Source organism: Protomyctophum bolini (genome assembly GCF_963924005.1).
Source record: "Protomyctophum bolini genome assembly, chromosome: 18".
Lineage (NCBI taxonomy): Eukaryota > Metazoa > Chordata > Actinopteri > Myctophiformes > Myctophidae > Protomyctophum > Protomyctophum bolini.
The window spans coordinates 401,469-422,500 of NC_137879.1; the positions used below are offsets into that span (position 1 = coordinate 401,469).

General features: G+C 43.7%; 1 long non-coding RNA gene across 1 annotated transcript; it reads left to right on the forward strand.

Moving 5' to 3' along the window:
• Positions 1 to 14,993: 14,993 nt before the first annotated feature.
• Positions 14,994 to 20,403, forward strand: LOC308332534. Its single transcript, XR_013965719.1, has 4 exons — positions 14,994 to 15,251; positions 16,377 to 16,538; positions 18,867 to 18,932; positions 20,198 to 20,403. It is a non-coding gene; the product is annotated as an uncharacterized lncRNA (long non-coding RNA).
• Positions 20,404 to 21,032: the final 629 nt, after the last annotated feature.

Consider the following 21,032-nt stretch of genomic DNA (forward strand, 5'->3'; position numbering starts at 1 on the left):
TCTCACCCGGAAGTGCTTCTGTCGTCGTGCCCGTTACAATGCGCTCCCCCCGGAGACGGAAACACAGTTCACTTCCATTGGTTCCGGACCTCCGGTCGCAACTGTTCCTCACGTTATGGAGTAAATTATTTAATATTAATATAATAATATTAATATAAATTAACCATGTTGTGTAATTTAATATTAAACACATGCAAAATAACTGACTAACTAAAAATAACGAATTAACGAAAACAAATAAATATAAACCAATTTATTTATTTATATATATTTATTAATATTATTTCACGCTTTCCATCGGTACATTTATGAAACGTGGTATGACGGTGTAGAAAATAGCAGATCTACAAGCCCACAAGGCGTCGCGGATGCAACGCGTTGTGGGTTTGTAGATCTGCTATTTGTTGAACCAATAAATGGACCCTGGCCCACCCAAGTGTAATGCTTTATGGCAGTGGTTCCCAACAGTGGGGTTCCGGGGAGTTTCAGGGGGTCCCCAGCTAAAATTGACCATTAGGTAGGCCTATGGGTCTGTAACTCTGAGAGTGTACAAATGGAACCAAATGGATCCGAGTTAACACTCACAGAGTCAAATGAATGAACATTGATTTTACAATATAAAATAAAATATAAAATCTGCACTCCCAGAGATAGAAATGCCATTAAATGGGGGTCCGTAGATTAATGCATGTCAAACTGGGGGTCCTTAATTGCAATTAATCTGCTATAGAGCCGTACAAATCTTCTCTTATGGGGGTCCCTGGCATGTCTTTTCAAATGGGGGTCCATGGGGTAATTAGTGTCAATTTGGGGGTCCTTGACATGAAAAGGTTTGGGAACCACTGCTTTATGGTGTCGTCCACAGTTAACTGTTTTGTTTTGAGTTGTGCTTGAAATGTAGGCTACTGTAATTCTGCAATATGTCAATGAATTCATCTAACAAACAATCAATCAATCAGACGGGTCCATTTGGTTCCATTTGTACACTCTCAGAGTTAAATGAACATTGATGTTACAATGTAAATGGGGGTCTCAGAGATATAAATGCCATTAAATGGGGGTCCGTAGACTAACGCATGTAAAACCGGGGGTCCTTGAAATGAAACGGGTTGAGAATCACTGTTAGAGCCGTAAATATGGAACCAGTGCTTTGAGCTGCACTATGTTGCAGAATGCATGGAAAAGTGGGTATTAACGCCTCCTGGTGGTGGAAATTTACTGACAGAGGTAGATTTATACTTCTTCCGTACAACAGTGTTTTACAGTCAGTCAGTCCGTCAAGTCGATGTTTAGTCAATTTATTCGAACGCACTTCCGGAAAGCTTTAAAATTAAGAGTATGTTCTACTCGTCAAGTTAAAGCGTAAAATGTCTGACGTTAAACGCTGCATTTCCGCTTTCTCTTCAAAATAAATCGTGAGCTCCGAAAATAGCTTTAGCTACTGTTAGGTTTCTTTTATTTCCATGGCTATTATTACGAGTCACGTGTTTTATTGTTGTTCTAAAGGACAGAACATTAATTAACACAAACTTTCGATTAAATAAATAATGTTTTAAAACAAATTAAGTCTTGTTTCAGAAGCTAACTAACCACACAGCTAGCTACTTCTATGGTGGAAGCTAGCTAAGCTAGCTAGCTAGCTAGCTGGGCTAGCGGAAGTAAACACAACCACGTCACATTATACGTCACATGTGTAGAACTATACTTCTTCCGTACAACAGTTGTACGGAAGAAAAATAAATCAGTAAAATTCCACCACCAGGAGGCGTTAATACCCACTTTTCCATGCATTCTGCAACACAGTGCAGCTCGCACTGGTTCCATATCGGACTGACTGACTGTAAACACTGTTGTACGGAAGAAGTATAGTTCTACATCTGTCAGTAAAATTCCACCACCAGGAGGCGTTAATACCCACTTTTCCATGCATTCTGCAACACAGCAGTGATTCTCAACCCATTCAAGGACCCCCGGATTTACATGCGTTAGTCTACGTTTATAACTATGTTACAGTCATTGTGGCGAAGCAACGTGTGTGTGTGTGTGTGTGTGTGTGTGTGTGTGTGTGTGTGTGTGTGTGTGTGTGTGTGTGTGTGTGTGTGTGTGTGTGTGTGTGTGTGTCCCCAAATGTACCCATATTGTTAAACATCTGCATTTCTGCAAGTCCATTTACAAGAAGTGAATTGTTATTTTAAACAAAGTTTGCCCACTATCTCTTATAGAGGGTATGCACATGCATAAAGTGAATGGCAAATAGAGTGGAAAATTGAGTGACAAAGTTAATTTAATGTTGTTTAAAGTAATTTAATGAAATCAAATAGGACTTTTCTGTTTGGATGTATGGGCTGTCAGTGGGGCAGTGGGCATTCCTGCATAACTTACAGTTATGATGATGATTATGATGTCACGTGACGTGCATACCCTCAATTATCTTATTAGTCCTTGAGCTATATCACATTCTACACATTTTATCTAGATGGACATCATAGACTGTAGATGGACATACACAGCATCCATCTAGATGTAGATCTATATCACATCTAGATGGACATACACAGCATCCATCTAGATGTAGATCTATATCACATTCTACACATTTTATCTAGATGGACATACACAGCATCCATCTAGATGTAGATCTATATCACATCTAGATGGACATACATAGCATACATCTAGATGTAGATCTGTTATCTCTCCTATTAGTCCGGGAACATTATACAGTATATCACATATCTAGATGTCTCACCATACATTATCTGATATCTCTCCTATTAGTTTTATCTATGGACATACATAGCATCCATCTAGATGTAGATCTGTTATCTCTCCTATTAGTTTTATCTATATGGACTGTAAGCGCCATTTGAGTCTCCTAATTGTGGCCAATGATGTCCACCGAGGGGTGTACATGACAATAAACACAATGTTTTGGGCCGATCAAATAATTTGTAAGAAGAAAAACAAAACAACCTGCCATTTTTTTCTTCTTACTAATTATTTGTTCGGCCCCAAAACATTGTGTTTGTTGTCATGATTTGTCACAACTCCAGTTGTCTTTGTCCGCAGCGTAAACGTCTTTAAATAAATACTTTTTGAAAAGTCTGTGAGGAAAATGAACGGGGTATTTATGGCCACTCGTCGTTCTGAAAGGGGGCGGGACTATGGCGCTCTATATGAAGATAGGGTTGAAATTTGTGAAGTGATCCTTTAAGTGCAGTACTTAGGTAGGCCCAGAGTAATCTATAGTAAGAGAGTGGTGACACTAGCGTTGACTCCCATTGTAACAATGGAATGAGGAAGTGCTCATTCTATCTCCATGCGATAGTTCCAGCCATAGGAGCAATGTTTGGAACTATAGCCCATAGGCTACCGCTTTGTCTCAATGGGATAGTTCCAATGTGTGGAACTATATAGCCCATAGGCACCCCGCTTTGTCTCAATGGGATAGTTCCAATGTGTGGAACTATAGCCCATAGGACCCGCTTTGTCTCAATGGGATATAGTTCCAATGTGTGGAACTATATCCCACAGCACCCCGCTTTGTCTCAATGGGATAGTTCCAATGTGTGGAACTATAGCCCATAGCACCCCGCTTTGTCTCAATGGGATAGTTCCAATTTGTGGAACTATAGCCCATAGCACCCCGCTTTGTCTCAATGGGATAGTTCCAATTTGTGGAACTATAGCCCATAGCACCCCGCTTTGTCTCAATGGGATAGTTCCAATTTGTGGAACTATAGCCCATAGCAACCCGCTTTGTCTCAATGGGATAGTTCCAATGTGTGGAACTATAGCCCATAGGCACCCTGCTTTGTCTCAATGGGATAGTTCCAATGTGTGGAACTATAGCCCATAGGCACCCGCTTTGCGGCGAGGTCAAAGCGTGTCGCCACTCTCCTACTAGATTACTCTGGGTATAGGTCTAAATGTACTTAGTTACTTTCCACTGCTGACATCATCAGTGTGCGTCACTGGGCTTCCCTTCAAGTCTATCTGTGATCAGCACATGGCTAATGTCAACAACACACACACACACTCAAACATGCACACGCACACACGCACGCACGCACACACACACACACACACACACACACACACACACACACACACACACACACACACACACACACACACACACACACAGTCAAACATTTAGGACTTCCCACGCAATGACATCACACACAAGTGAGGTGTGTGTGTGTGTGTGTGTGTGTGTGCGAGTGTGTGTGTGTGTGTGTGTGTGTGTGTGTGTGTGTGTGTGTGTGTGTGTGTGTGTGTGTGTGTGTGTGTGTGTGTGTGTGTGTGTGTGTGTGTGTGTGTGTGTGTGTGTGTGTGTGTGTGTGTGTGTGTGTGTGCTTTATTTGCTTTTGGTTGTCCATCCAATCCGATGATGACGTCCACTTATCCTTAAGGTTGAGTTCTTTGGTGGCCAAAATGAGTCCAATCTTTTAATGTTTGTTTTTAACCCCTTCAGGCCTGACGTCGAAATTTAGTTTTCTGAAAAACCTTATGTTTCTGTGTCAGTGGTTCCTAAAAAAAAGGCACATTTTCACGATTTTACAAAAATAGCAGACCTACAAGTTCATGAGCTTGTAGATCTGCTATTTTTCAATAGCTAAAGTATAACATAATGCTTAAAACACCAAAAGGGGTTCCCGTTCAGAATGGGTATAAAGTCTTTCATTGTCTGGCACCTCCCTATATCTGCCCTCATCACCTCCATATCTGCCCTCATCACCTCCATATCTGCCCTCATCACCTCCATATCTGCCCTCATCACCTCCATATCTGCCCTCATCACCTCCCTATCTGCCCTCATCACCTCCATATCTGCCCTCATCACCTCCCTATCTGCCCTCATCACCTCCATATCTGCCCTCATCACCTCCATATCTGCCCTCATCACCTCCATATCTGCCCTCATCACCTCCATATCTGCCCTCATCACCTCCATATCTGCCCTCATCACCTCCCTATCTGCCCTCATCACCTCCATATCTGCCCTCATCACCTCCCTATCTGCCCTCATCACCTCCATATCTGCCCTCATCACCTCCATATCTGCCCTCATCACCTCCATATCTGCCCTCATCACCTCCCTATCTTCCCTCATCACCTCCATATCTGGGCTCACTTCCTTCCTGGACTACATGTTGTCTCAGTAAGACAGCTCTCCCCCTGTCCACAAGGAGGAGCAGTGCACCAAATAATTGTGGGAATTGTAGTCCAGGAAGGTAGTGAGGCCAGTGTCCATGACATCAGAGACACTGTGCACGCTGCTACAATCTAAAATATCTAAAACCACATATACATAAAAAACCCCCAGGAAAGTGTTCTGACGCTTCTAAACGTCATTACCATATATTCTTTTGCAAAAAGGGTGAAGTGTCCCTTTAACCCATTCTGAACGGGAACCCACTTTGGTGTCAGCATCATGTTATGCTTTAGCTATTGAAAAATAGCTGATCTACAAGCTCATAGCGCGCCACCGAGTGGCGCGCTACGAGCTTGTAGGTCTGCTATTTTTGAAAAATCGAAGAACGACTGACATTTTTAAGAATCTGATCTCAGGTCAGAATGGGTTGATCAGACCAGTGTGTGTCCAGTGGAAACCTCGCGTGGATCTGATCTCAGGTCAGAATGGGTTAATCATGTGTTGCTGTGCTCTCCCGTTCTTTAGTTTTGTTCTGAACTTTTATTTTCTCGTGAAAAATGTTTCTATCGTATCTTTCTTGTGCACTTGTTTCTCTACTGTATTTAAATGTGATCTAGAAATAAAATGTACTTGATCCTATGGAGCCACATGTTCTAGTATTGCAGGTTAGTGGGCCATATGGGTAGGTTAGTGGGCCATGGGTAGGTTAGTGGGCCATGGGTAGGTTAGTGGGCCATAGGTTAGTGGGCCATGGGTAGGTTAGTGGGCCATGGGTAGGTTAGTGGGCCATGGGTAGGTTAGTGGGCCATGGGTAGGTTAGTGGGCCATGGGTATAGGTTAGTGGGCCATGGGTAGGTTAGTGGGCCATAGGTTAGTGGGCCATGGGCAGGTTAGTGGGCCATGGGTAGGTTAGTGGGCCATGGGTAGGTTAGTGGGCCATGGGTAGGTTAGTGGGCCATAGGTTAGTGGGCCATGGGTAGGTTAGTGGGCCATGGGTAGGTTAGTGGGCCATGGGTAGGTTGTAGTGGTTCCTCCTGTCTCTGCTGTCCTCTGGAGCGGTTCACAGCCCAGTGGATCTGGACCGGTTCACAGCCCAGTGGATCTGGACCGGTTCACAGCCCAGTGGATCTGGACCGGTTCACAGCCCAGTGGATCTGGACCGGTTCACAGCCCAGTGGATCTGGACCGGTTCACAGCCCAGTGGATCTGGACCGGTTCACAGCCCAGTGGTTCTGGACCGGTTCACAGCCCAGTGGATCTGGACCGGTTCACAGCCCAGTGGATCTGGACCGGTTCACAGCCCAGTGGATCTGGACCGGTTCACAGCCCAGTGGATCTGGACCGGTTCACAGCCCAGTGGTTCTGGACCGGTTCACAGCCCAGTGGATCTGGACCGGTTCACAGCCCAGTGGATCTGGACCGGTTCACAGCCCAGTGGATCTGGACCGGTTCACAGCCCAGTGGTTCTGGACCGGTTCACAGCCCAGTGTATACGGCGGCTGGGATGAGGATCAGCGTCTCCAAATCTGAGGCCATGGTTCCGGTTCTCAGCAGGAAACCGGTGGATTGTGCAGTCTATATAACTGTCCGAATTCCGATACGTGCTTTTACATGCTGTTGCATTTAGAGCTATATGTTACCGGTCTCGCATGAATGCAGACGAGCCTCTCGTCTTCAGCGAGAATAAAAATAACGTTTTCACTAATCACCAATACAAAGGCGGGTTGTGTGTCATTAGAAAGCCTAGTTTCCTTAGTTCCTCAATTCTGCCTTTTCGAGCCACCAGGAGGCGCTGTATATAGGCTACAACACTTATTTTATATTAGTCCTTCAGCTTTGTTAAATATCAAAGACCTGCTGTTCTAGTTTGTTTTAAAATGTTTGACCAAATATTTACTTTGGTACTATGTGAGGGTAATTTGTTCACGACAATACTTTGGTACTTTTACTCAAGTTAAATTAGAACTCGCACTTTACTGGGGTGTGTGTGTGTGTGTGTGTGTGTGTGTGTGTGTGTGTGTGTGTGTGTCAGTATTGGTGCTAATGAGGGGATCATGGGATTAATTAATTTCATTAACAATAGAACTCATTGATCATGTGATCTGACGCATTTCTGATCCCCATTGTTCTCTGTGATTGACGGCAGATGATCCTTAATTACTTCCAGGGGGGGGGGGGGGTCTGTCTGGGGGGTGTGTGTGTGTGCGTGTGTGTGTGTGTGTGCGTGTGTGTGTGTGTGTGTGTGTGTGTGTGTGTGTGTGTGTGTGCGTGTGTGTGTGTGTGTGTGTGTGTGTGTGTGTGTGTGTGTGTGTGTGTGTGTGTGTGTGTGTGTGTGTGTGTGTGTGTGTGTGTGTGTGAGACAGTAAACCAACACCATGTGACGCACACAAGACACACACACACATTAGTTTTTCTTTTGTTTTCTCTCTTGACATTTTAATGAATGCTGATAAACACAAATCGCCTCAATGTATTAATTATTTAAGTCTATCTTACAAGAATGTAATGATTTAACTTCCTCTAAATGACTACATGGAACATGTGTCCATGAATTGAATACACAAATAGGACCAGAATGGAAACAATTGAAAGCCTTGTTGTGTTATTTTAACATCTATTGTAAAATCGTATAACTTTAGGGTTACGGGTAACAACAACAGTATGACTTTAGGCCACTGTTTGCAAACTGTTAATAAATAATTCAATCAATTTACATTCAAATGCATTGTATTAATTCCTGCTGCAATTATTAATGAATTGTCAAAAAGTAAATTATAATTAATGATCAGCAGGAATATAGAAAAAAGTCAAACTTTCTCTCCCCCTCTCTCTCTCTCTCTCTCTCTCTCTCTCTCTCTCTCTCTCTCTCTCTCTCTCTCTCACACACACACACACACACACACACACACACACACACACACAGCCAATGCGCCATGTATTCCAACTGGTGCGTAATCGGTGCGTAATGCATGATCAGGTCATGTTGACCAGACCAGATATGGTCATTATTAGTGTAATAAATGATAAATAAATGATCACGTGTTTCATCTGGTCCATATCAGTGTGACGTAATGAATTAACAACATCATATTTCATCATCATTATAATTTATTCTCATCAACAACAAAGCAGGGATTTATATTTGTATATAAAGTGAAGTATCGGTGTGTTAACACCGTGTTGAAGGGTGTGTGTGTGGGGGGGGGGGGGGTATGTAAATGATGTAAATGACACATATTCATTATTATTCATGATTATTCATGTTGATCCGACCTATTAATCACATGGCGCTCAGTGAATGAATGTATGCATAATAGGGTTGAGGATGACTGAATGGGGATCAGAACGGATGAATAGGGATCAGCATGGATGAATGGGGATCAGCATCAAAGGAGCCAGAGATCTTTTATTCAGCTCCTGGATCACACTTGACTTCACAAACATCAGCAGCTTTTAAAGCTCTCCAGGTCTGAAGTCTCCGTGTCGTCAGAGTCAGTGTGAAGCACAGCTGAGTGTGTTTATAGTTGATCACAGGAAGGTGTCAGGAGCGCATCTCTTCTCTCCAGTTCAGAGGAACATATACATGCATGCAGGTCTCCATCAGAGGAAGCTCTCAGTGTCTCATTCTCCACATCAGAGGAACATTATCGTATCGGTGGTCTCAGCATCTGGAGAACATCAGTGGGTTTTATTTATCAGAGGAACGTCTTCAGTGAACTATCAGAACATCATCATGTCTCCTCGTCCGAGTCCTCTCCAGCATCTCTCCCTGTGGCTCATGGTCCTCGTGGCGCTCAGCGCGCTGCGCGCACCGCAAGTCTCCCCGTTCGCCATCCCGCACGGTGGCGGGACGCACGAACAGGAATACCCGCAGAAACATGCATCAGAGCCGGGGAAAGAGTCTGCCCTGCAGCTCCCCGCGACGCACCGGCAGGAATACCCGCAGAAACATGCATCAGAGCCGGGGAAAGAGTCTGCCCTGCAGCTCCCCGCGACGCACAGGCAGGAATACCCGCAGAAACATGCATCAGAGCCGGGGAAAGAGTCTGCCCTGCAGCTCCCCGCGACGCACCGGCAGGAATACCCGCAGAAACATGCATCAGAGCCGGGGAAAGAGTCGCTTTTTGACGGGACTCACGGAGAGGAATACTACGGGGAGAAAGACGCGGAGCAGCATAAGGTTAGTTCTATTATTAATTATTGTTATTCAATTATTAAAATATTATTTCAGTTAGTTTGCTCTCTCTAGTTGGTAATGTGTGAAAAGTCTTACTTTATTTTATTTAGTTTAACTGGAAGCTTTTTCTGGGGGTCCCTGGAACATATTTAGAGATGGGGGTCCCTGGAACATATTTAAAGATGGGGGTTCCTGGCACATATTTAGAGATGGGGGTCCCTGGAAGAACATATTTAGAGATGGGGGTCCCTGGCACATATTTAAAGATGGGGGTCCCTGGCACATATTTAAAGATGGGGGTCCCTGGAACATATTTAAAGATGGGGGTCCCTGGCACATATTTAGAGATGGGGGTCCCTGGAACAACATATTTAAAGATGGGGGTCCCTGGAACAACATATTTAAAGATGGGGGTCCCTGGAACAGCATATTTAAAGATGTTCTCTTCATGTCAGGGTCCCATCCAGAGACACAGGAAGGCTCCTCTCTTCATGGTGGATCTGTTCAACACCGTGCAGCAGGCCGGGGGTCCCTGGGGGTCCCCACGGCAGGCTGGGGGTCTCCGTCGGGGGTCCCTGAGGACCCCCTGGACCCCCCGGAGCCAGAAGGACATCCTGAAGGGAAACATCGTACGCAGTCTGCAGGACAAAGGTGACCCCAACGCTCTCTTCACTTCATTATCACACACGCCCCCTTTCCTAAACACACTGTAACTCCAAACTCCATTTAAACCATGATATACTCCTTAAAAACACACGTCTCTGCTTCTGGAGACTGATATTGTCCTTCTAATGAACGTCAGACTGGTTGAAAACACACGTCTCTGTCTTCTGGTCTAATAATAATAAAGTGTTGTTGACCTGCAGGTCCCGGAAGGTAATAATAATAAAGTGTTGTTGACATGCAGGTCCTGGAGGGTTCCATTTCTTCAACCTGTCAGCCGTCGGTCGAGAGGAGAAGGTGATCAAAGCCGAGTTCCGTTGGTTCAGAACCAAACAGAGATCTCACCCCAAGAACCTGCACTTCTACAAGGTACGCACACACGTACGCACGCACGCACATCCCTGTTATAAACAGGGATCCAATGAAAAGTATATTTTCATTTTTAGATCTGTTAGACTGTCATCAACGTGATATTTTTGAGAGGAGCTCGTCCTTCCTTATAACCCTAACCCTAGTCTATGGACTTTAGAGTCTCTATGGACTTTGCTGTACTGTTAAATGGAAGTGCGGAGGTGCAGATTGTGCGTAAGCGTCATAGCCAGCCGATTACAGTAATAATAATAATAGTGTTTTCTCATCAGGTGGATTTGTACGAGGTGGAAGCAGGCGGTGCGTTGCCATGGCGAGGGAAGCTCATCTCCTCCAGACTCCTCCCACTTCACTCCCAGGGATGGGAGGTGTTCAACGTCACGCTAACGGTAAGACACGAACACACACACAGCGCACACGCACGCACATCACGCATCACACGCACGCACCAATTTGTTAAGTAAAAGTGAATCGACGTTCTGACGATTGAATGTCTGTATGTGTGATTGACAGGTGTCAACATGGCTTCACAACAACCAGGACAAAAATGGCTTTCTGCTGGTGTCCAGCCTGCATTCTGCTACGCCGCCAGAGAGGGCGCCACAGAGCAGCCTGCATTCTTCCACCCCGCCAGAGAGGGCGCCAGAGAACAGGAATGCATACCTGGTGTTATTCTCTGATGACACACCGACAGGTTGGTGACGACTTTTACTAATTACTGTTTATACTATTTACTATTTACTAGGTACAATGTAGCCTCACTCTAAACAACATTTAGATCTATAACTCTATAAATAAACAAGGTAAATCATATCATAATATAATATAGTATCGTATAGAGGTAACATTTCTCATTTGTTATATTTTTAACCACCAGATGACGGTGGATCTCTGTATCATTATATATAGATAAACGTTCTAATTTTTTTTTTTTTTTTTAATCACCAGCTGAACATGAATCTGGTGGATCTGGTGGATCTGGAGGATCTGGAGGATCTGGTGGATCTCGCGGGGGCGACTCCGCGGTAAACCCCTCCCCGGCCAGTAGGAGGCGGCGGCGTAGCGCGGGTCCTTGGCAACCCCGCCCCCAGCCGTGCCGCCGTGCGCCGCTCTTCGTGGACTTCGAGGAGATCGGCTGGGGCGGCTGGATCATCTCGCCGCGCGGCTACAACGCCTACAGCTGCGAGGGGGCGTGTCCCTTCCCGCTGGGAGAGAACCTGCGCGCCACCAACCACGCCACGGTGCGCAGCATCATGCACGCGCTCAAACTGACGCCCCGCGGAGACGACGGCGGCGCCCCCTGCTGCGTGCCCGACAAACTGCAGGCCATCAGCCTGCTGTACTTCGACGAGGACGAGAACGTCGTTCTGAAACAATACGACGACATGGTGGCGCTGAGCTGTGGCTGTCAGTGACCACCAGGGGGAGCCGATGAGCTGTGGCTGGCAGTGACCATCCAGGCTAGATCTACAAGCTCACAACACATTCTGTACCACAATGTGTTGTGAGCTTGTAGATCTGCTCATCAGATCACCAGAGTTAGGACAACTCCGTTCACTTCATTGGGCCACCAGGGGGCGCTGTTGAGCTGTGACCAGACAGTCCGATGGAGGCTCCTCTACATAAACTTCTGTTGGTGCAGAGTTACAAAGTCCTGGAGCGCTCAGAATGCACTGGACTCCTGAGGCAACAGCCCAGCTTTAAGGACCTTAAATCCCTTTATTTTAGATTGTTGTGCAACATAAACACGACAGAGACTTTACTTGTTACTGTGCAATACTTTAAAACAGTCGTGTTGCCTCGTTGAAAACACACTGCTCGCTCATGACTCGCACGTACGTACGTATGTTTGGTGCCGGGGACCCTCATCTTAAAATGTTTATTTTATTATTTACAATTTGTCAAAGGCTGCTGCCAACACACCGACATGTTATTTACTTATTTATTTATTTAATTATCCATTAAATTCATTTATTTATTTAACGTATTTTGTTACTTTATTTCTTTTAATTTATTTTCTGAATAAATGCTTTTTGAGATCTCCTGGACACCAGGATCATGTCAATGTAACCTCCTGGACACCAGGATCATGTCAATGTAACCTCCTGGACACCAGGATCATGTCAATGTAACCTCCTGGACACCAGGATCATGTTACTGTGACCTCCTGGACACAAGGATCATGTTACTGTGACCTCCTGGACACCAGGATCATGCATAATTAGTGACTGGTTTCGTTTTGAACTGAATTGTGGGAATCGCAGTTCAAACCGACTGTAAACACTGTGCCAGAGACACCAACAGGTGTCGCCAAAAACACTCTTAAAATGACAGTCACAGATCTACAAGATCACAGATCTATAAGATCACAGATCACACAAGCAACGAGTTTGTAGTCTTTGTACATCTGGGCTTTTTAACATCATGTGATCTAACATAAAGTCCATTTGTTGGAGGGGTTTGATGTGAAATTGTATTACTTCAGTAGACAAATCACTGTATTATTGTTGGTGGAATACATTATATAAAATATCTTACTATTTTGAGAAATAAAAACATTTAAAATCACACCCGTGTGAAGTGAGGGGCACTGATATATTAAAGTCTAACTCATGTTGATTAGGTGATGTAATGGTGATGTAAAACAAACGGTGCAAACACAAACATTAAATTGTCTTTATTGTTAATGGCATTTAATGTATGTGTTTAGGGACAAGATGACGTACATTTTCCCTTCATTGGCGTTTTTAAAACAAACATTACACTAAAGTTAAACCTCTATAGCCTATAGGAGCAATATGTTGTGGTCTGTTGTGTTAGTTTTACAAAGTGGCACAGCAAAGAGCAGATCTACAAGTTCCCTCTGCAAGCTCCATATAGGTTTGTAGATTGTATACTAGAGAGAGAGAGAGAGAGAGAGAGAGAGGGAGAGAGAGTGTGTGTGTGTGTGTGTGTGTGTGTGTGTGTGTGTGTGTGTGTGTGTGTGTGTGTGTGTGTGTGTGTGTGTGTGTGCGTGCGTGCGTGCGTGCGTGCGTGTGTGCGTTGTTGACATTAGCCATGTGCTGATCACAGATAGACTTCAAGGGAAGCCCTGTGACGCACACTGATGATGTCATCGGTGGAAAGTAACTAAGTACATTCACTTATTGTACTGTACTTCAATCAATCAATCAATCAATCAATCAATCAATAACATATATCATAATTCATACTCAATGCACTTCACTTAAATCAATACATACAAAAAAATTAAAAAATAAAGTTATACAGTATCTGCCTAAATAAGATTTTGTTAAAAATGTCCGAACGCATGCACGCACACACGCATGCGCACGCATGCATGCACACACACACGCATACGCATGCATGCACACGACAGGTGCAGGCTTGTCTGACCGCCTGTGTTTGTCGTGCACAAACATTACATTTCATTGACAACTAGAAAAAGTGCCCCTCGGGACACAGGTCTCCACCAGGGCAGTTCAGGTTGTGGCCTCCTGGTGGCGCTATAATAGTACAGGTCTCCACCAGGGCAGGTCAGGTTGTGGCCTCCTGGTGGCGCTATAACAGGACAGGTCTCCACCAGGACAGGTCAGGTTGTGGCCTCCTGGTGGCGCTATAATAGTACAGGTCTCCACCAGGGCAGGTCAGGTTGTGGCCTCCTGGTGGCGCTATAACAGGACAGGTCTCCACCAGGGCAGGTCAGGTTGTGGCCTCCTGGTGGCGCTATAACAGGACAGGTCTCCAACAGGGCAGTTCAGGTTGTGGCCTCCTGGTGGCGCTATAACAGGACAGGTCTCCACCAGGGCAGGTCAGGTTGAGGCCTCCTCGTGGCGCTATAATAGGCCAATGAAAAGCGTGCCATTTCTTCTTTAAGCGTTATTCATAGTCTGGATTTTCGCTGGTGAGGTGACCTCCGATCTACAACATGACGTCACTGAGCCGCGGTGAAGAGCAAACCACCGCTCCAGCCCTTCTCTCTGTTTTTACTCACCACCGGAGCGGTGGTCACCTCACCACCGGAGCGGTGGTCACCTCTCCACCGGAGCGGTGGTCACCTCACCACCGGAGCGGTGGTCACCCCACCACCGTAGCGGTGGTCACCTCACCACCGGACACACACACACACGGACGGACAGAGTCTCCCCATGCCTTCAGCCTGGTAGAGACAATTAATGGAGAATTGAAGTCATATAGACTAGAGGAGGATGAGGCATGATGATGTAGGATTATTACTTCTACATTACAGTATTGATTGATTGAAGTATTTATTAACAGTTTGCAGAATGGGTTCATTTCACAATAAACTCAATACAGAGACTGTTACTGAGGACGACACACTGATAAAACATTACACTGGTTTACTACAGGGTCCACCATGTTCAATTCATCAGAGACGTACAAATACACACTTCTATTAAAAAACAGGAAATCAAATGAATCTTGATACTTTTAATTAAGTGAAGGAAAAAAAAGTAATTTTTCCACCACTGACAATTTCATCTGATCACGTTCAATGAAATAACTTTTATTGTGAAGTCCGTTTGGCGCGAGTGACGTCAGAACAGCGTTCCCTCCTACGGAAGTGACGTGAGGACAGTGTGTGTCCTCTGTTAGCATGCTAACAGGCTAACAGCAGCTCATCCTGACTGGAGCCTCGAGCGGTTCACCTCCTGTCTGTTTACACCGTGCGTGCGTGTGCGTGTGTTTGTGTTTGTGTGTGTTTGTGTGTGTGGAGGGGGTGCGCGCTTGTGTGCGTGTGTGTGTGTGTGTTTATATGGTTTATATGCGCGCGTGGTTGTCATGGAGACATTGATGCAGCAGCTCGTGCACAAGAACAGCAAACGGCGTCTCGAGACGGAGGGGCGGGGCCACGAGGAGACGGTAAAGATCAAAGACTAATAATAATAATAATAATAACAAATAATAATAATTATTTGTAAATAAGGTTGTAGGTCTGCTATTTTCAAAACATTTCCACACATTTGAAAACATTCTGCATAAACATACTTTTTTATTGACTGTCAAGTCAAGTTTATTTTATTTATATGGACTATTTAAAAACAACAGTAGCTTTCCATGAAGCAGGTAAACAGTAGTCTTATCAATAATAACATGTTTTAATTAACTATAACTTTAAGTAACAATAACTATCTACAGTAATAATAGAACATGCTATTATTATACAATAATGGAACAGGTAGACAGTAGTCTAAGACCCACCTCTTCAACATTGCCTTCCCTAGCTAACCCTTTTCACTTTTAATGTTTTTTAGCTTCTAGTGATTATTTATTTTCTTCTAATAAAGTAGTTTTTATTTGTGTTGTTATCTCTGTAAAGACCCCCCATGTAAAGCGTCTTTGGGTACTCAGAAAAGCGCTATATAAGTTTGAGATATTATTATTATTATTATTACTAATATTATTATTATAATATAACAGAATCAGAATCAAACTTTATTGTCACATCACATTAACATGGGTGAAAGTCTTGTTTGTGCAGCAGCTCATCATTGCAGTTAAAAGAAAGAAAGTGCATAGTGACTAAACTACATGGTACAATATGTATGCATATAGACATAATTAAATAAAGTGATGTAGCCTATGTGTACGTGTATAATATACAGAGTAGTCTCTACTAAAAGGAGACCAAATCAGTTCAGTCTGTGTGGCGTCCCTCCTGTGTGGCAGTCCTAGCTCTTGTTCTGCAGTCTAATTGTTGACAAGTAGAAACTGTTCCAGAGTCTGGAGGTGCTGCTCTTGATGCTCATGTAGCGTTTGCCCATTAATATTAATATCGCTCCTATGCCACAGTAATGTTGATGATGATGATAATGATAAGAGCACTCCTCCACATAAGTGTGATTTTTAAGGGCCGCCAGCCCTTTGTCCCACACTTTAAAAAATCAATTCATTGTGAGTACTTTTTCTACCACTGGCCGACGCACTGCCTGGATCTCTAGGCTGATTGATTGATTGATTGATTGATTGATTGATGTGTTTTTACAGAAGCGTCTGTGCGTCAACGGGGGGGTGTGTCGTCAGAAAGCAGACTGGCCAATGGAAACGCCCTGCTCTGTGACATCACAACATCAGTGGCCAATGGAAACGTCTTGCCCTGTGACATCATCACAACAACAGCAGCAGCAGCAAACAAACAACAATTATATAGTAAGTAAGTAAATGTTATTTATGTAGCACTTCTCACAGAGAAAAGTGCTTTACATGCAGAAATTAAAAACAGGCAAAATACGACAGAATAGTATAGTCAAACAAAAAACAGGAACATACAATTGATCTAAGAAAAAATAACAAGACAGTAAAATAAACAACACAACCATTATGTTACATTAGGAAAAGCTTGTGCAAATAGCAAAGTTTTGAGTTGATTTTTAAAAATGTCCAGCGAGGCTGCGGATCTCGAACACCCATGGGAGGGCATTCCACAATATAAGTTTTATCCCACGATTTTGTAACCCCTGTGTCAATTATCTAATGTGATCCTGGGCTCTACACACCCTCCACCAACCTGGTGGCAACCAGCAACGGACTTGAACTCATGCTTCCTTCATGCCTGAGTGTCCAAATTGCTCCTTTACAACCTGACAGGGGGGAGTTTCCCTGGTTGGATGTAGCGTGTGGAAGGAACACGTTATTCCAACCAGTTCCTTTCCCCTCCATCAGGCGCCCCGGCTGGCCAGGGGGAGGCAGTTTAGAGACCAGGGGCCTATTTCACGAAACTTGGATTAGAGATTAAGCCGGGCTTTAACACATATCCTGGCTTAATATATCCTGGATCAGTGCTTAACCGGTTTCATGAAAGCTGGTTGATCTTGTCAGATTAATTTAACCAGTTAACCTGGATATGTTGAGGCTTGATTCGGTTTCATGAAAGGGATGCTACATAAGTTACCATGGGAACTTATGCTTTGGACTTAGCCTGCTCCGGACCAGGCTAACAGCCAGGTTTAACCTAATCCTGATGTCTTTACTGTTCATTAAGCAGTCAAACTGATCACAAACCAATGATGTTTTCCAGATTTATTCAATTATTATGGGTTTATGTTGCCTTATTTGTATCGGTCTGCATTAAAGGACTAATTTAAGCACTATATAAAATCAAATAACCAAAATTATAGGCTGCACAACATCATGACAGCTTGTGAGCTTGTAGATCAGCTGCTTTTGCTGAATGTTCCCCATGAATAGGTTTGCTGTCGTGCAAGTGCACGGTTAAGAATAATAATAATATTATTTTTTTTTTGTAAAAGTGAAAACCACTAAATATTACCATTACTCATTGTTTTACAACATATTACCATTATAACGTTTCACCCATAGTCCTACATACTTACACCTAGAAACCCCATTCAAACCTATTTAGGTTCATCCTACACCTACGGTGGACATGTGTGCCTGAAAAGGAATCTTTGAAATGTTTCATAGTTTTAGAAATATAGTATTATAATATTTATAGGCTCAAATTATGATGGAATAATACATTCTGAAAAATCGGTATTGCCATGCCATGCAATCGTGACACTACAGTGCATGCAGACAGATAGACAGACAGACTTAATGTAATGTAACATTTCATGGTGCACAATACATGTAGATAATTAGTAGGATATAATTCCATACCGTACCGAATCCGGAGCGCACTCGCCTATTAGTTTGGCGTTTGCATTGCACAAATGAGCTCAGTGCGCTATTTCGAGAAAGTGCCCTTAAAGTTTAAGCTCGTTTGGAACTATAGCTCACCCTCCACAACTCGGGGCTATAGGTTCACTGAATTATATATTTATGGACTTCGACTATAGGCCTATATATATAATATGCTTTACAATTTACGCGTTCAATCTGTCTGCAATATTTTGCCACGCTCTCTCCCTCGCCTTGTTAATGGCGCTTGTATTTCCCTTTTTTTATTATTTCCTTGGCTTCCTCGTAGTATATCATAAGATTTTCTTGCTCCTCATCGGTGAAAGCCGCAGCTCTCCCTGCAGATTTGCTCGCCTCGCTCATGATTGGTCTCGCTCAAGAAATCTATGATCGGCATCATGGCTTTTCAAGGAATGCGTGCACGCGCTTGTAAGCGAGGCTTGCTGAGCCCGGCTCGCCAAATCCGCCAATTCTGAGCCTCGCTTGGCTTTAGTGGAACGGAATAAACCAGGCTGTAAAGATCAGGATTTAAAAAGCCTCGCTTTGGCCTATATCCTGGATTAGTTAATCCAAGATTCGTGAAATAGGCCCCAGGATTACTGCATGTTTTTGTGAGGGTACCTACCCTGGCTGCAGCATTTTGAATGAACTGGAGTGGAGGCGATCCGTGGTTGATTTGTTTAAACAGGTGAAGAGTGAATTGCAGTAGTCTGTCTGTCTGTCTGTCTGTCTGTAAATATATCCATAGTGTGATTACTATATGATATAATTATTATATCATATTAAATATAATCTATTTTATGATCTAATATTTATAAACCGTTTATTTTGTTCCAGGTAAGCTCCGCCCACAGCGGGGGCGTGGCCCTGCTCTGCTGTCCAAGATGTCTGGCTGGAGAACCGGTAAGCCGTGGGACTAGTTCATTTATTTCATCAATTAGTTCACAGTAGGAGAGACAGTTCAGTCCAATGGAGGTTCTGTGTGTCTCTCAGGGTACTGATTCACAGGGATGTGTTATTCAGTCCAATGGAGGTTCTGTGTGTCTCTCAGGGTACTGATTCACAGGGACGTGTTATTCAGTCCAATGGAGGTTCTGTGTGTCTCTCAGGGTACTGATTCACAGGGATGTGTTATTCAGTCCAATGGAGGTTCTGTGTGTCTCTCAGGGTACTGATTCACAGGGACGTGTTATTCAGTCCAATGGAGGTTCTGTGTGTCTCTCAGGGTACTGATCCACAGGGACGTGTTATTCTGTTCAGTCCAATGGAGGTTCTGTGTGTCTCTCAGGGTACTGATTCACAGGGACGTGTTATTCAGTCCAATGGAGGTTCTGTGTGTCTCTCAGGGTACTGATCCACAGGGACGTGTTATTCAGTCCAATGGAGGTTCTGTGTGTCTCTCAGGGTACTGATCCACAGGGACGTGTTATTCTGTTCAGTCCAATGGAGGTTCTAATAATAATAAAACTTTATTAGTATAGCACCTTTCATGACATGAAATGCAGCTCAAAGTTCTTTACAGAGCAATGGAGAAAAAAGAAAAGAAAAGCAAGGCATAAAACATATGTAAAACAAGCAGTAATGCAATACAGTGAAGACATGAATAACAAAAAAATAAAAGATCAATTAAAAGCAAGGGTGTAGAAGTGGGTCTTGAGCTGTGCTTTAAAAATGTCTACAGAGGCTGCCTGTCGAAGGTACAGTGTGTGGCTTCAGAGAATGAAAGGCAACAGCCCAGCTTTAATGATCTTATGGGTTTTTTTTGTAATAGAACAACATAAACATTTCAGAGACTTTAGTTGTTACTGTACAATACTTTAAAACAGTCGTCGTGTTGCACACTAAACTGCCTAATTGCTGATAGTTGCGCCGCCCTCGTTGAAAACAATGTATCTCCAACTCCAGCTTGTCTCAGTTCGACCTTCACCCCTCATAAAGACAGACACACACACACACACACACACACACACACACACCTTGCATTACAACCACGATAACGTTATGAAACTAATTCGCAAGCAATAAAAATATGTTCAATAAAATGTGTGTGTGTGTGTGTGTGTGTGTGTGTGTGTGTGTGTGTGTGTGTGTGTGTGTGTGTGTGTGTGTGTGTGTGTGTGTGTGTGTGTGTGTGTGCGTGCGTGCGTGCGTGCGTGCGTGTATATCAGGGTCACATCAACCACATCCAGGGTCAGTGATGAAGACGAGGAGGTGATGAAGAGGCCACGCCCACTCAGTGGTGCAAAGTCCATGTGTAGTTAAAGTACTGCAGAATAAGGAGGTATTTGTACTTAAATACCTCCACATTCTGCAGTACTTTATAGTTAAAGTACTGCAGAATAAGGAGGTATTTGTACATAAATACCTCCACATTCTGCAGTACTTTGAAATCCACTGATTATTATGACAAAACACACATTAACCCCTTCAGGCCTGTGTCTACATTACAGCCATTTAAAAACAGCCGATCTACAAGCTCACAGTGCTCTTAAAAACAGCCGATCTGCAAGCTCACAGTGCTTGTAGATCGCTCTTTTCTAGCCAATTATTTTGTACTTTTACTCAACTAAATGTTTTGAATTCCGTCCTTGTTACTTTTATAACAACTTTTATAACAACAAGGTATCCCTGAACCTTGTACTTGTACAACAACGAGGTAGTATCTCTGCTCTCTGGTATTTGATACTTTTACTCCAGTAAACCAACGTGAGTACTTTGTCTACCTACAGCCTGGCTGTAGAACGTACCAGTAACGAATGTAATTAATAGTGAAGTAATCAGAGCATTTCATGCACTGCACTGCAATGTACTGTACTGTACTGTACTGTACTGCACTGCACTGTACTCACGTAATGGTATTCATTCCACCTGTGGAAAGTAACTAATTACATTTACTCAATTACTGTACTTGAGTACAATCTTCTGAGTTTTCTTTTTGTACTTTCGTTGTACAAAGTTCTACATCTCAAGATGTAAACATTGTACTTCTTACTTTTTACTCCA